Source organism: Vidua macroura, chromosome Z, assembly GCF_024509145.1.
Source record: "Vidua macroura isolate BioBank_ID:100142 chromosome Z, ASM2450914v1, whole genome shotgun sequence".
NCBI classification, from domain to species: Eukaryota; Metazoa; Chordata; class Aves; order Passeriformes; family Viduidae; genus Vidua; species Vidua macroura.
The window spans coordinates 68517909-68533929 of record NC_071611.1 but is presented as its reverse complement, the minus strand read 5'-3'; the positions used below and the strand labels follow the sequence as shown (position 1 = coordinate 68533929).

Below are 16021 nucleotides of genomic sequence, written 5' to 3'. Positions count from 1 at the left end.
GTAATATTATTTTTTAATAAGCAACTATTGCAAATGTGACTGACAGAAAAGGAATCAAGAAGACCACAAGCACCAAAAGTAACAGTGCTAACTTTCTGATACTTGTGAGGAGTATTGTCATAATAGCACTCCTTCTCCTCATGGACATAAAAGGTTTTGACAAGACAAGGTCAGGTGATATATCCAGTTATCTGAAATAAAAGCAATAAAGTTATCTTTCTTTCAGTTTCTTCCCTTTCCCAGCTTCTTTGCTATTCCAGAGAAGAAATGCACAAATTTCAAGTTGGAGACTGCCTGTCTAGAGCAAGGGAGAGAGAAATTAATGAGAACAACTTTGAGAAAAATTTAGTCCGCACTGAAAGTCTTTTTGGTTTTAAAAAATTGGTTTAAGAAATAAAAAAAAGATTGATACTGATTAAACAGAGAAACAGTACAATAATAATAGAATAAAAGCCCAAGTAAGAACCAACAGGGAGGATGGGAACCTGGAGCCATAGGTGAAGTAAATAACAGTGACAAAGGTGGCTTTAATCCAAGGCTACCCCTTTTACTGGCTCATGTATTTGTCAAGATTACCAACAAACCTTAGTAACCTACAGATGGTATCATATATGTGAAACTGCCAACATACCAAGAAACAGAACCCTGGAAAACTTTCTTATCATATTTCAGTGAACACAAATTCTTCAAAAAGTGCTCACATCTAACAAGATTATAATTTATAGTCTATTTTTAAATTTGTATTGTGTACAAATATCCACTAAATGGATAGACAGAAGAGAATCTCAAGAGAAGAGATTATAGAGCATAGGGTAACTAATATTGAGAACATTATTTGAAGCAGCAAAACATTCAAATTACCCAAAGAAGACAGGAAACTCTACTTATGCAAACAAATATATCTGGGTTTGACATTAATTAAATCATTAATCCTTTCTGCTTGCAAGTTAAGGCCCCAGGTGCTAAGTCTTCCAAAACCAGTCAAATCAAGGGAACATGTTTGGCCAAGGTCAGCTGCTCTTGATTCAGTGGTAGGCTCTAACAGTAAATACTACAGAACACTGGAAGTTCACACTGAGGTACCATCCTAATGGAAACATTCCTCTCTCTGGGGGTGTGATGTAGCAACCGGAAAAGCCCTGGTGCAGATTTTCAAAGTTATCTAAGCAACAATATTGGCTTGAGAGCACTTTGTTACTATTGCTACACTAAGCTCAGGTTTTATTCCACTTTGTCTAAGAGCTCTAAGACCAGTGCTGCTCACACTGGTAATGTATTTTTTTCCAACTTTCATGTTATGCGATTTAAGTATCAGAGATGGCAATAAAGGAAGTACCTCAATGAAAATTGACTTCTCTAAACAGAGATACTATTCCACACCTGTTAGATATATTTCCTATCTAGTCAGAGTTCTGGATCTACAGCAAGATAATTTGAAAAACAAATCAAACCAAGAAGTGTGAGGGAGACAGGAAAACATGTGACAAAGACAACAGCAAAACTAGCTAGTGAGGCAACAATTCTGAAATATGAAAAAAGCAGCAAAGAAAAACCTAAATCTTTGAGTAGGTTATGAAGGTTTAACTACTGTAGTAAACTACATTTTAAACAGAACTTAGAGAATGAGTGACACAGTTCTCACAAGACACGCTGCATTTAAAGTGCTGATACTCATTTAAATCCTACGTCAACTTACATAAAGTTCACACAATCTCAATGACGTATCTGCTCATAACATGCTACCAGATCTCCAACTACAGTGCACTCTAACTCTACAATTATAGGCTCATCTTGAAGTGTTGTACAGCTCACAAGTTCTATATTGATAGCAGTACAAAGAAACGGTCCTTTCAAGAATGAGGTTGTAACTAAAGATTAGTTATTAAGATTAGTTACAATTTATTTATATTGAGAGAGAAGTATTTATATTAAGGGGCAGTAACAAAAAAAAGTAAACGTTTTAGTCATTCTCTTGAAGCTTAAGGTTGCAAAACGGAATAAAACATCCACATAATGAATCCACTGAGAATACTAGCAAGTTTTCTACTATTCCACTGTCTAAAAAGTGAAAGAACTGGTGCTGGAAGCTAATTATTTACTCCTAAGCAGCAAGAATAGGATAGGGACAAATCTTAGTAAAAGCCACTTGGGGAAGACCCTAGAAGCAAACATTTCCATACATCAAAAATCCTCTCCCATAATCAAGCAGTGATATGAGTCTAAGCACAGACACTTGAGAGACACTATGCCAGATCAAATCAAGTTTTCCAAAACATATTGCTTCATGCTTGCAATTAATTTATAATCCAGCAGCTACTGCAAGAAATAGTCACAAGTAATCAACTGACAGACAACTTCCTGCTACATTAGCCAACTATGAAATACATTTTTCAGCAGGCAAAAAGGTGGTAAAGAAACACAACAGTATCAAAACAAATAATTACTAGAGTGCACACACAAGACCCACACAGCTATCCCAACAGTAGGAGTACATCCAACAAGTTGGTAAGACTTTTGTAGGTGGCCAAAAAAATATTACCAATTCTCTAACACAGTGCTAGATTTGATGCCTACCAAAAAATAAAATAAAGAGACTAAGTAATTTTTTTTCCAGTCTGATTAGATTCAAAAGCCATGTAAGGCTAGTGGAAGGACTGAATTGATCACCAATTCACTACACAAGCCCATAATTTCCACTGATATGTATAATGATAGAAACTAAAGTACAAAAATTCATGTAATAATATAGGTAACGTAGGATTGAATTATCTGCTTGCATCATCCTCACACATCCTTAGGAATAAAAGGCTAAGTATGAGACACAAAATACTGTTAGAAGATCAACCTCCAAATCAGAGATGTCTTTTGAAGACCACATAAAAACAGTAATGAATGTCTAAAAGCAGGCACGAATATTTTTTTTCTTCCTTTGCCACAAGCAAAGCAAAGATTTGATAGCTATTTACTTTTTTCAACTCAATTTCTTTTGAAGATGAAACAAATCACACCATATAAAAGCACTTACAAAGAAGCAATATGCACTCAGTACTCCATGGGAGGAAAAAAGCAGGTATCAAACTTCTCAGTACATGTCACTCCTGCAAAAGTATCTGCCAATGTGCTCCATGCCAACCTGTGCTGCATGCAGTGGGCTATCATGAAAGATACATCCCTACTTTCTTGTCAGAGGAAGATATATTGTGAACACTCTTGTAGATGTATCCTCTGCAAGAGAAAACAGTTACACAAAAGGAAATATGGTAAGTTTTACTCCCCTCTAAAAACCCAAAATACAAAATTCACAGAAAACCATGAAATGATGGTTTATGAGGATTTATGGAAAAAATATAAACAATGAAAAGATAAGAACAGACCAAAAAACAAATCAGGGCAGTGGATAGACTGAGTATACCCACTGCTTTTCTATTCAAGAAAAAAGCACTCCTGGTATACCAGAACCATTCCCTACCCCAATTTGGTAGCTCACATACAAACCCTATATCAATTAACTGGATCTGGGTTTTGAAGGTGAAATGGGTGGCTGAGATCTCACAGAGAGTTAACAAACCGTATATTGTGTTGGCAGTACTCTGGAGCATTCATATCTACCAGTGGGTGATGGTTCTGATGGTTATAGGCCTGAGGTGATTGTACTTCACAGGGTCCCATCCCTATACCTAATAAACTAATTACAATTAATCAGTTGGAGAGACAGGGAAGGGGAGAACATAGAAACTTGTTTTACTTCTTTGGTATTACAGTAGGGTTCCTACTTGTCTTTTCTGGCAAAAGTGCAGGTAGCTTAAGTACATGAATACATTACTTGGTATGACTTGATGGCAGGAAAAGCTTTAATGATAACAGGGAGGCAAATATCCTTCTGGGGTTCCTGCTATCACTATAAGAAAAGTTGCTAAATATCCTGCTGATTTGGAAACTTCCTGAAAACAGATTGCATTAAAATGGTATAGGCTAGCCAGATAGCCAGATATATAAAGATCATCCAGATCATTACAGCTGTCAGATGCTGGAGTCATTCAGAGAGCCCATTCTCCACTTCAGCAGTGCCATCTAAATAGTGACAATGCCTGACTGCTCCCAGAGAATGACAGCTGGTTACTGACTGCTAAACAAGGCTGCCCCACGCAGAGATGAAGTGCACAAGTGCTCTGAGCCAGTGAGCTGTATCTGAAGCTGTGGCATGGGATACCGTGAAGGCTTTCTTTGGAATTCCAGCTGCTAATGAGCCAAAGCAGCAATCCACACACTCATGTCAAGTTCAACAATACACCCCCACAGTATTGCCACCGAAGTGTCAGCACAGGCCCACAATTTGCCATGGGTTGGTAGCCTGGTATTTGGAAGACCTCAATACTTCCCCATGTTGTAAATCACTCTGTTAGGGGGACAATCTTATCCACATCACTGAACAAGAAGTGGGAGAAACCCTGAGCAATGTCACTGAAGCAATGTAAAATCATGCCTGGGAAATGAAGCCCAAGAAAATTCAGAGAACAGTGCCAGTAGTAAAAGTTGGAAGAATAATTTGGCAGACACTTTACAGAATGTTGCCCAGATCAAATGAAGAAATCATACTTTATATAGCAAAAATGCAAAGTAGAAACACAGAAGATTCTTGATTTATGATGGTTTCAGAGGCATTTTATATCATATTTGGCCCAGATATGAAAATATAATATATAATAAATATATCATAAATATAACATCATAAATATCATATCATATCATATATAAAATAAATGCAATGTAATGTAATATAGTATAATAAAACAAGTCAAGTAGAAATGGTGCATTTCTAAGCTTACATCTCCTAGCTGAAACAAACTGCATGCCTTACAGGAGAAAACAGAACAAATTGTCCTGGGTAACAACAGTGTGCCTCTACTGTAGGCATAGCAGTTCCCACTGTATGAGCAATTAACCCAAGAGAATAATGTTTCACTGTCTGGACATCAAGAAATGTAAAAGAAAAACTGCCATGGAAAGCAACATCCTCTGAAATGGCTGAGCAAATCTTCCTAACCTATCAAAGAAAGGGAGGAGCAAGCAATACATTGAATTAATGGCTGTATTTCTGGTGCTGGAAGAGAAATCTGCTTCAGAAGTCTTTGTTCTGACTGTTGGGCTTACAAAGTTTTCACACTGTGGTCTAGGAAACGAGAAGCAGATGACTGGATGATACACAGTAAACCTCCTAGGGGTTTAGTGTATAAAAACATTGCTTACTTAGCCATGAGAGACATGTCTATACTGCAAATCATGGTGAGCTACTGCAGGAACACAATGCTGCTGCTGCTCAGTTACCTAAGACATGTTTTTCTGCAATGACAACTAGTGACAATGTGTTAGGTGAGTGGACTCTCCTAAGAAATCAAGTAATTCAGGGATATTTGCCATCTACAAATAGAGACAAAATAAGAGGCAATTTTTGCTCTTAAATGTCTTAAGCATCTTAAAGACATTCTAAATGTCTTTAAGAATACCTGCAAATAACAGAAGCAAGAAAAACCGCCACAACAACCCTAGGGAAAGACAGAGCATTCAGTGCCACACCTGAGAGATATTACACAGGGCCATTTCCAAAAGGCCGGGCTTGCAATAAATACTGGTGCTGGAAGATACATCTACAAGCACTTGACTGTATTGCCTACCTCCCCTGCCAACCAGAAGGTCATTATGAAAGGCCTTCACTTTTAAAATCAATGGTTAGGTATTCCCACTTCCATTAAATCAAATAAGGGTTGTCACTTCCATCCAGTCGCCGGATGGTGAACACCAGGTAACATGAGTTTATCACATATCCCTATCAACCTTGTGGAGCCAGTTTACTAAAGCATACTACAATATTTACCAAAAACCAGTTGTGAATTCTTCCATCTACCTGCCCTTTGGTGCGTTTGGCCAACAGTGCTGACAAGAGCATTAATAATTCTGAATAGGAGGGTGTGAGTCCAAGGTTACAACACTTAAAAACTATTGTCAGGTCATCACCACACAGAAACAGACACCAGGTTCCTGTCTGAGACAGAGGAGGTGGGGGGTGCACCTTGGTACTAGGAAGGACAATCTTGTTTACAGTGATCCCTGCCAAGATATTGGCCCAGGTGCCAGAAACTATGTCCTTAATTTCAGAACACTTTGCCAATACTCCTTAATACATTCTAAAACATGTATTTTGCAAAAACTATGCTTCCCATTCCTTCAACAGAGAGCAGATGAGGGCATTCTCCCTGGGAATTCTCACAGTTACATCAAACCTGCAGCAACATCCTTTGGCAACCTGGGAGGGACAGTGATGCTCAGTCACACCTGCCCAGCATAGTTTTGGGCACAAAGGACACTCTAGTGGGAACTAAAAGGTCAAAAGAGCTGATCAACATCCAAGGACAACTGCAAAGGGATCCTTGAAAATGGGTGTGTGGCGGAAGATCTCCATGCTGTGATGACCCTTGAAGATATTGCTTTACCTTACCCTTGCTACTGATCTCTTACAAAGCAGAATAATTTTCATCAATGAGAGTTTTCAACTTCCTTTCATACAAACTAAAATGTTGAAACATCTTTGGTATGCTAGAGTTAACAGAGTAAGTCTGTTCCATGGAAGAAAGACCATAAAAACTCACTGTCACTATGTGAAGAGTCGATTTAATTTTGATTCTCTCTCAACACTGGTTGTCAGAAGCATGTGGGGGAGGAGTTGCACATGTGTCACTTGCAGGAGGCAACTAGAAGATGGGAGAAAGCCTTGTCTCTGGGGATCCTTTGTCTGGCAACCATTTAATGTCTCACATGGGACAGGCAGACAGCAGACCACAAGGGACACTGCACCCTCCAGAGGAGTTCTCCAATAGATGGAAAAAGGTCTCACCAATGGAACTGCAGTGGAACATGGGAACACTGTGCCAGTAGTCTCCTGTCAGCAGGCAGATCATGGGAGGAGACAGGAGGCATAAAAACAACTGAGTTACAAGGCTGGGGCTTTTCTGAGTCAGGGCTTTCTATGTTGGGGCATTTGGTTTTGTCTTTTTGCCCAGGCTTGAGGTCTGCCTTAATCTGGCTCTAGCCTGTTCTTCGTCCTTTTTGCCCTGGCTCCAGCCTGCCTTTTGGCTTTACCCTTACTCTCCCACCCGTACTGACCCTCCCTCTCGCTGGGCATTTGGCTGGAGACTGGCTGACCTCCGAGCCTTGTGTGTAGCCTGTGTCCCGCCCTACCCTCGCCGGTCCCAGCCGCCGCCTGTACTGCCTCCCTGTGCTCCTGACCGACGCCCTGCCTGCTTCATTCCTGCGTTCCTGCCTGCCTCTAACCCTGCTTCGCCGGTCCAGCCCGGCACCACGATCCCCACCACAATCTTGTCCAGCGTTCTGGACTTCCCGGCCGAGAGCCCCTTCCCTCCCTCAGCTCGTGTCCGGCTCCCGTGGCCGCGGGAGCTGTGCCTGTGGAGCCGTGCACACACTCCTTGACATTTGGACGTCAGTGGCACTCCCTGAATTCTGGTGGTAATGCCCGCTTTTTCTGTCTCCCTTCTCTCTCCCCCCATTATTTTTTCATCTTCCTTCCTCCTTCTTCTGTCTTTTCTAGTCCTCTTTAGTACGTCAACTCCCTCTTTTTTTTGTTACCAATAAACGGTTCTCAGATACAATACTGTCTCATTTGACTTATTTTCGTCCTAGATCATCTGCTTTCAAAGAACTGCTCACAGTTCCCCATAGTGGAACACAACACACTACCAAGCTGTGAAACTTGTGACTTAAGGAAAATATGGAAGATAATTGTTCTTCCCGAGAACATTATATAGGAAATTCCTTATGGGAATTATAAAGTAATTTCACATAAATTACTACATTTTACTTCAGCTTATTAACTAACAATTTAAGCCTACTTTAGATTTTGAGATCGCATCCTAAAGAAACATATTTTCAGGTGTGCAAAGCCGTCAGTAAAAAACAGCCTCAAGCCATTTCCAGAGGTGGACCCTTACCATGTAGCAGCAGGTGGACACAGCACACACGTGGAGTCCAACCTAGTGTAAGAGACATGGACATAACAGCACAAGACCAAACACAGGATGCAAAGATGATTGAGAGACTACAGCACCTGCCATATGAGGAGAGGTGGGACTGCTTACAGCCTGAAGCAAAGACCTGCTTAAGATGGGGTGAAACCTAATCAATACATGTAAACAAAAGATTGATCCACATGGGATGAAAGCATATCAGACTTTCCACAGCAGTGTCCTCTGACTTGAAAAGTAAACAGGGATAAATTGAATCAGAAGAAATTCTACATGTAAAAACGAATACACTTTTTCATTATAAGAGTGGTCAAGCATGGGAAAAGGCTGCCAAGAGGAGTTGTGGAGTCTCCATCCATAGAACTACTCAAAACCTGAGTGAACACAGTCATATGAAACCTGATATAGCTGGTCCTATTTAACTGAGGGTGGAGTTACACTACATCATCTCCAAAGGCTCCCTGCCACCTCAAACGTTCTGTGATCCTGTATTAATCTCACAGGCAGAAAGCTGGCTAAGTCAAAGAAAAGACAAAATACCCTTTTTTTTTTGGTTGAAAAGAAACAAAACTGGAAACCACTGTTTAATTAACATTCTAGTAATTGTCATGTGCAATAATATCAATATTATATACTAAAAGCTTTTATAAGAACAGCTTTTATAAGTTATCCAAACTAGATACTACAGCAAATTAACTTCTGAAAGGACCACAGTAAAATAACATTCATAAAATGGTGATTAAAATACTTTGATATTGTTTCAATACAAACAACAGTAAACAAGCAGACAGCAATAAGTATTTCAAGTCAGGATAAAAAGGATGCTTTCAAATCCAGCATAAATCCTTAATCTCTTCCATAATGAGATTGGGATTCTTATTACTATAAAATCCATCTCCTTAATTTGAGGTCAGGGTACAACATGCTTGCAAAAGGAATTAAAACCAACTGAATTTAACCAATCTGAATATAAATAATTAATCGAAAACTAAAGACTATACCATAGAAGTCTGCAACAGAGCTAAGATTTAAAACAGACACTAGCTTTCCCACTGCCCTTTAAGTGGACTGCTGTAAGCAGGCAAGGCTGACTTGATCTGTTTTCAAATTCCTTTTCTTCACTCCTACTTTAGGACACACGAGTGAGGTTCAGGGAGAACTCTAGCAAGCAAACTGACTTGCAGAGCAAAGTAATCACTGACACCCTGGAACAGTCACAAAGCAATAAGCATTGTTGTTATTCTTGATAAGACACTCTACTAGAACCACCTTCAGTACCTAAGCAGATGTAAAGGTGCAGTTTCACCAAGTGTTAACTCAACTGGGAAGGGGTAGAGGGAGGAACCATAAATGACAGATAGGTATGTGCTTCTAAAAGAAAAAGCTATGGCTTCCTGAAAATATGAGGATGAAGAAGGTAAGCATAATTGCATACCAGTTATGCTGATTAATGAATGCATGTTAATGAATCTCACAGAACAAAGCATTTGACTATTCTCAATAATTACTAATGTAATCCTTTAAATGACTGTTAAAGACATGAGAAGTAATACATTTACTGTGACACAGGTTAGTTGTATCACCCATTCCAGTCTTTCCTTTTCTCTTCCACCTCATTTCACATTAGCCTGATTTTCAACCTTACAGTCTTTCGCTTCAGTTTTTTTTTTCAGTCACTAGGTCATATTAGCCGATCTTCAATTCCAGTTTTCTTCCCTTGATCCAGATCCTTGTCAGCCCCAGTCCAAGAGTTCACAAGAGTTTCTCCCTCTCCTACCAGGTCATGGTCCCTACAGACCATGGTATCTACAGACACCACAATTCTTTGCACAGACTGAGCCCCATTTGCTCCCACAGACTGACCTTCAATGCAACTCTCCCCCTCCTCCCCAGTTCACCTACTTCTCCTTACATTCTCTTCTAGTCTCTGCACTCCTCTTATTCTCTTCAGAGCAGAACAACACCTCAACCTTCAACTGGAACAGTTCACCACCAATATTCAGTAACTTGTCAACGTTAGACCATGGAAACCTACAGTGGGAAGTATCAGACAGCCATCTAAGATGTCAAGGCTGACCAGCATTTCGTAGTTTAGAAATGTACCATGGACCTATGGCTACTTTCAAGTACATTAATTCACCTTAATTTCAATAAAGGTGCTTTATTTAAACTGAATCAAAGAGAAAAGGAAATTGAACAGATTCTAAGGTAAAAAGAGAGAGAAATTATAAACAGAGTGGCAGAAAAATATATACTTATTTACATTACCTTAGCAAATTATACCATCTTTCTTCAATGAAACAAAAGATCATTCCCCAAGACAAAAGAAAATGCAGTGGAGCTGGTCAGGGGTGCAGAGATTAACTATTTTTTTATCCATACTACAATATGGGGGATTATTAAATGTGAGGGAAGTGGATTTTAAGATGTAAAAAAAACCCAACACAACTGAAAATGAATGGTTAAAGACAATTGAAACAAGGTTTCAAGTGGTAATTTCATTAACTGTTTCATAAATATAGCCCTGTATCAGTATATCTGAACTTCCTCTGATTCAGCTTCATTCCTCTTCCTTGTGTCCTATCACTGTTCCCCAGAGAGAGCAGATCTGCATCATCCGCTCCTTTGAGGAAGCTGCAGTCTGCAGTGGCGTCACATTCAGCCTTCTCTTTTCCAAGCTGAACCCAATAAGCTCTTCATTTTCCCAGTATGTAATAAAACAAAGACAATCTGGATTTTTCAGCCCAACAACATGAAGTCTAAAAGTAAAAATGACTGTTCTCTATACAGAAGTATATACAGAGAACAAAGAATGAATTAAGCTACTGAATGATACTAAGCAAGAACAATGAGTATATATGAAGACTGTGAATAATTTAGATTGAAAATTAGACTGATATTTTTGAAACAAGCCAGAAAGGGTAGGCTGTAGGCCCTAATTGTTGAGTACTTGTTTTATCATATGGATCAAAGGACATTACTTAGAGGTCTGCAACAGAAAGCAGATGTACAGCTAACAAAACCCCCCATTTTTATATGTGGATGGAAGGTATAAGAGCAAAACAAATCTATAGTTTTGTAGTGGCCCTCTAGTGTTAACGTGGTCCTGTGCTATAAAAAAAAAAAAAAGAAAAAAATTCACAAACCTTAAGTTTAATATAAACATTTCCTCATAATCCCTTTTTGTTCCCAAGTATGAAAGCTTAATAATCCCTTCTTTGTTCAAGTATGAAGACCTGAGGCATACACAACACAGAAGTAGGCCACTTGCAACATACAACCATAAGAAGAAAACTTGTTTTTTATTTTGCTTATTTAAGTCTTAATTAACCCTACACACTAGGGACTCTGACATAGAGATAGACAATTTTACAAAGATAAACTTTAGAGATACTATTGTTTTGCAGGGATTTCTACAGTAAAGTACTTGTATTAGTACATTAGGACCACAAATGCACAACAGCACAGACTAAAACAGTAGAATAGGACTGAGACAACCAAGTGGAACCATAAGATCCAAAAAAGAATATTAATAACTGTGCAGTGGAACTGGGAGGCAGTGCGGGAGTATGAGACCATACCATGTTCATGGATCAGCAAATAGGATATGACTCAACATCACCTTCACCATTCCTCGTCCAAAGGGAAGATAAATGCAGCAAAGACCACACAACATCATTACCAGTCAAGAATAAACCAAACTATAAAGTGGGAACTTGGTAAACAGCATCCCTTTCTCCCTTGTCACTTCAAGTAATCATACTGACAAGATAGCCATCTGTCCTTGTCCTCATAAATGTAGGACTGCAAAAGCAAGAGTATGAAAGAATGACAATGATATGGGATTTCAAATGCAAGTTTATGAAAACTAATTTGTTCAAAAATAGAAGTCAAGTCATAACTATCCAGTTATCCATTGTGAGCTGCTGCACTTTAAACTCTCATCTCATAAAGTGACACACTCCATTTGGCTGTTGCAGAACCTTGGTATGTTAAACCAGAGCACTTGCCAAGTTACATCTGTTGCCTAAAATGCAGGAACTTCATCACTGCAGCATGAACAGCCAAAGTTATTATTTATTGTCTTTTATTGCAAAACACACATTGTTCTTTGCATAAAACGGTGGGCTCTGCCGAGTATTTTCATTGTCAATAAAACATTGATGGGTGGTGGGAAAGCAAGAAAAGCCCTTCCTCTACAACACACAGAAAGTGCTCACAGGACTTGGAGTACTGCTGCAACAGAGCTCTTCCAACTAATGACTGCTACGTGTCTTCCTTAGAAACACATTGCTAAGTGTCTTCCTTAGAAACACATTGCCTGACCTTCACCTATTATACAAATTGGAAAAGATTGTTTTCTTCTGGCATCTCTTCATATACAATCTATGTGTATCCTTTCAGAGGCTAGTATTCAATTTCATTCACATTCTCACACAGATTTGAAAGAGAACCTCTATGCAGCTTATGTTTCTCAACACCAGTAATAAGAAACCCCCAAATTTTAGATGTATACCTGAAAAACAGTGTTTCAAAAAACGACACTAAGCATAAATTTTGCTTCCCATATATGCTACATTATTTTTGTGAGTACTTGTTCTTTGCTCACATGGTCCCAAGTTATATCTCAAAACCCTACTTGATTTTACTTTATGCTTCCAGAATGTTGTCATAACAAAAGCCCTCCAAACTTGCATTCCCACATACCTTTAATACAAATTCACATTGAAATATTCGTTTCATATAAGTTATAAAGTAACCCATAAAATTTGAGATCTATTGTATCAAGTTTTTCAGATAAAACTTTAACATCTCTGTGGAGGAAAACACTTTTAGTTGATTCAACATGCCTGAACAATTTAGAAGGAACACCCTCTCCTCCTTACCTTGGCCCATCGGAAAAAATTGAATTTGAGCACAGGAAAGATTGACAGAAAATGAAATCGAGTCCTTCACTTATCACAGAGAAATTAAGGGGGTTATTCATTAAGGAGTATGTCGTAAATTCTCACTGTCTTTCTGCTGCCCTATGCATTTAAATTTTTTATGTCCTGACTGCCTTAGAAAGGAGATAAAAACAAAAAAGGAGGAGAAAAAGAAGGGGGAAAAGTGTGACAGGGTGAGAAAAAGGTGAAAAGTGGTGAGTAAAAGCAAAAGAGAGGGGGGAAAGCTGAAAAGGGAGGGGGAGGTGACAGAAGTGGGGGAAGGTGATGAAAAAGGTATTGTGGAAAAAAAAAGGGGAAAAAGAAAAAAGAATAAGGGTAAAAAGGAGAGAAGAAGAAAAGGACAAAAAAAAAAAAAAAAGAGGAGGACAAAAAAGAGGGGAGTGGGACAGGAAAAAAGAGAGAATAAAAGGGAGGAAAAGGAGAGGAAAAGACTTAGTCGTGCCTTGAAAAACACCTTGCATTCATTTGGTTGGCTCAAGCTCTGAAGCATGAAGAAAACGTTTCTCACTAGAGAATGTCCAGTGTTTCTTTCTGCCACTTTAACATTAGACTGAACTTGAATGCCTTAAGTAGAGACAACTTTTAAATTATTCAAATTTTTTTGACTCTACAGACTGTCATACTAGACCAGGCTGGTAAACCAGTCTAGCAACAATTTTCTGAGATCAGCCAGCACTATATCTTGTTCTCAAGACGCAAGACAACTAACATGGTATAACCTATTAGTACTGAACAGAATATGGTAGATATGGTATAGCCTACTCTTTTAAGTATTTAATCCTAATTGTTACCAATTGTTTTTAAAGTATACACTAGAAATACTTTTTCTAGCTTGTTTGGCTTCATTTGTGATACACTTCAAAACTCTGTTTGCAGTAGTTGTAACTTTGGATAGTGCCACTATAAACACCCCAGGAGATTAATTCATCTTGAATATCACAATAGTCAGATCCAACTAAATGGATTAAATGGAAACCTGGCAAGTTATGAAATTCCTTTAAAGTACAGTCTTAATTGCATTGTGCATGCCATCATTTTTGAGTGTGCAACATGAATGCTTCTGTCAAGCTGTAAAATGAGAACTTCAAAACAAATCCCAATCTCTTGGCACCTTTTGAGCCATTACTACATGTAAAACAGAAGCAATACAATAAGAGTTATCTTCAATAAGTATGCATTTTACAACAGAATTCCTTTGGACTCACCTCTAATGAATCAAGAAAAAACATCCTCTCTGACCATTTTAGGGTATCAGCCACATGCAGGGAAATAACCTCCACAAAAAGCAGATTCAATCCTATCTTGTATTATTTGACACCTGGAAGCCCTGAGACCTCTCTCACTTGACAAAAAAGCAGATAAAGCATCAAAATTTTGGGTTTGTATTTTGGATTGGATCTTTGAGATTACTTTAAGCTTGCTTGCACATACACTTGTGCAGACCTCTGCCTCCATATGTCAAAGAAAGTATCTTCTTTTGACTACTTGCTAGCCCATACCTCCTAGAGCTCTCATTTTCACCTGTCCCAACAGTGAGATCACCACATCAAAGAAGCTGAGTACCTAAGGCCTAAATTACAACCACCTTCCGTTTTTTCTGCATGCACTGGTCAGCAAACTAGTCAGCTTCAGTCTTCCAGCAAAGTTATTTCTGAAAACTAGCTCCTGATTTCAGATTTACAGTACAAGACAAACTAATGATTTCAGATCTACAGCACAGAACAGAAATATAAATAAGAATCCAACACATAAGTACTTCAAAAAATTAAGTTCAGCTAAAATTTTGGTATTAAATTGCTATTTTCTGAAAGCTATATAACTATTACTGGTGTTTTTAATGTGAGAACCCCTGCAAAGACAGAAAAGGAGTGCCCCAAATCAAAAAGGAAACAAAACACCTGATTCATATTAAGTGACAGATCACAGAGATTTGTGATACTAAAAACGCCTGCTGTCTTGTAAGAACTCTTCCATTTCCATGCCAAACACTTTTTCTTTAATAAGTAGCTTAAAAATTCTAATTAATGCCAGTGTTTTGTTTTGTTTTTTTTTTTACTCCAATCTATAAGAACATTCATCTGCAAGCATACAGCAGGCAATGTGACAACAGTCTACAGTAAAACCTACCATCCTGTCAATCACAGCACCTCTGTGCTTGCAGTCCTTAAGTCATCCGGAGAACTGACCATGGCTTTACCATTGCTGAAGAGCTTTGGGACCCACCCCTTCATACAGCAGTTGTCACAGCAAAACCACGCTCTGGCAAGTAGATAGTTATATGGCACACTCAAAAATATGTGTGAATCAATTTGTAAGAGATTGAGACACAAAACATATATACTTTGATAGTAATGCCTGAAATTAATACATGAGTTTAAAGGAACAGAATGAAGCCTTAACAAAAACAAACAAACAAACAAACAAACAAACAAAAAAAAAAAAAAAAAAAGAAAAAAAGAAAAAAAAGCCACTCCCAGGGACTACTGGGAACCATACGCGACTCCAAACAGCTGGAAGTCGAAACTAACAAAATGACAGCACCTTAACGCTTCTCACGGCTGGACACCCAGAGGTGAAGAAATGACAGCGCCAGCGGGCCAGTGCCAAAGTCCGGAGGGGCTCTGCCTTTCCGCATTCAGCCATGTTCCCACCGTCAGCACGCCGCCCGGCCCTTTAAGCCGGACCCCATGACGGGCGGGAGGCACCGGCCCCGGTACGGCCCCCTCGCCGCCCGCGGGGGCTCATGCTGGCGGCGCCGGCCGTCCCGGGAAATTTTGGCGGCGCGCAGTGCGCCGTGCCCCGGCCGTCCCGGGGAAGCTCGTCCCTCCCGTCGGCTTTGCACGGGACACAAAGTCCCGGCGGGGAGAGCGGAGGCTCCGCCACATCCACCCCCTCAGGCGGCGGCGGCAGTGCTCAGCCGGGGACAGGGAGGGCGGGATGGGGCTACCCCCGCCTCCCAGCGCCGCAGCCGCCGCAGTCCGCAGCCAGCAAGGGAAGAGCTGCTCCTGGCACCCGCATGGCCGCGGCCCCGGCGGTGCTAAG

The 16021-nt window shown here is 39.6% G+C and overlaps 1 protein-coding gene across 8 annotated transcripts in view; it reads right to left on the bottom strand.

Annotated features, from left to right (window-relative positions):
- The window catches only part of PAM (peptidylglycine alpha-amidating monooxygenase), a 119768-nt gene that overhangs the window by 103401 nt on the left and 346 nt on the right, over positions 1-16021 (bottom strand). The window lies entirely within an intron of this gene.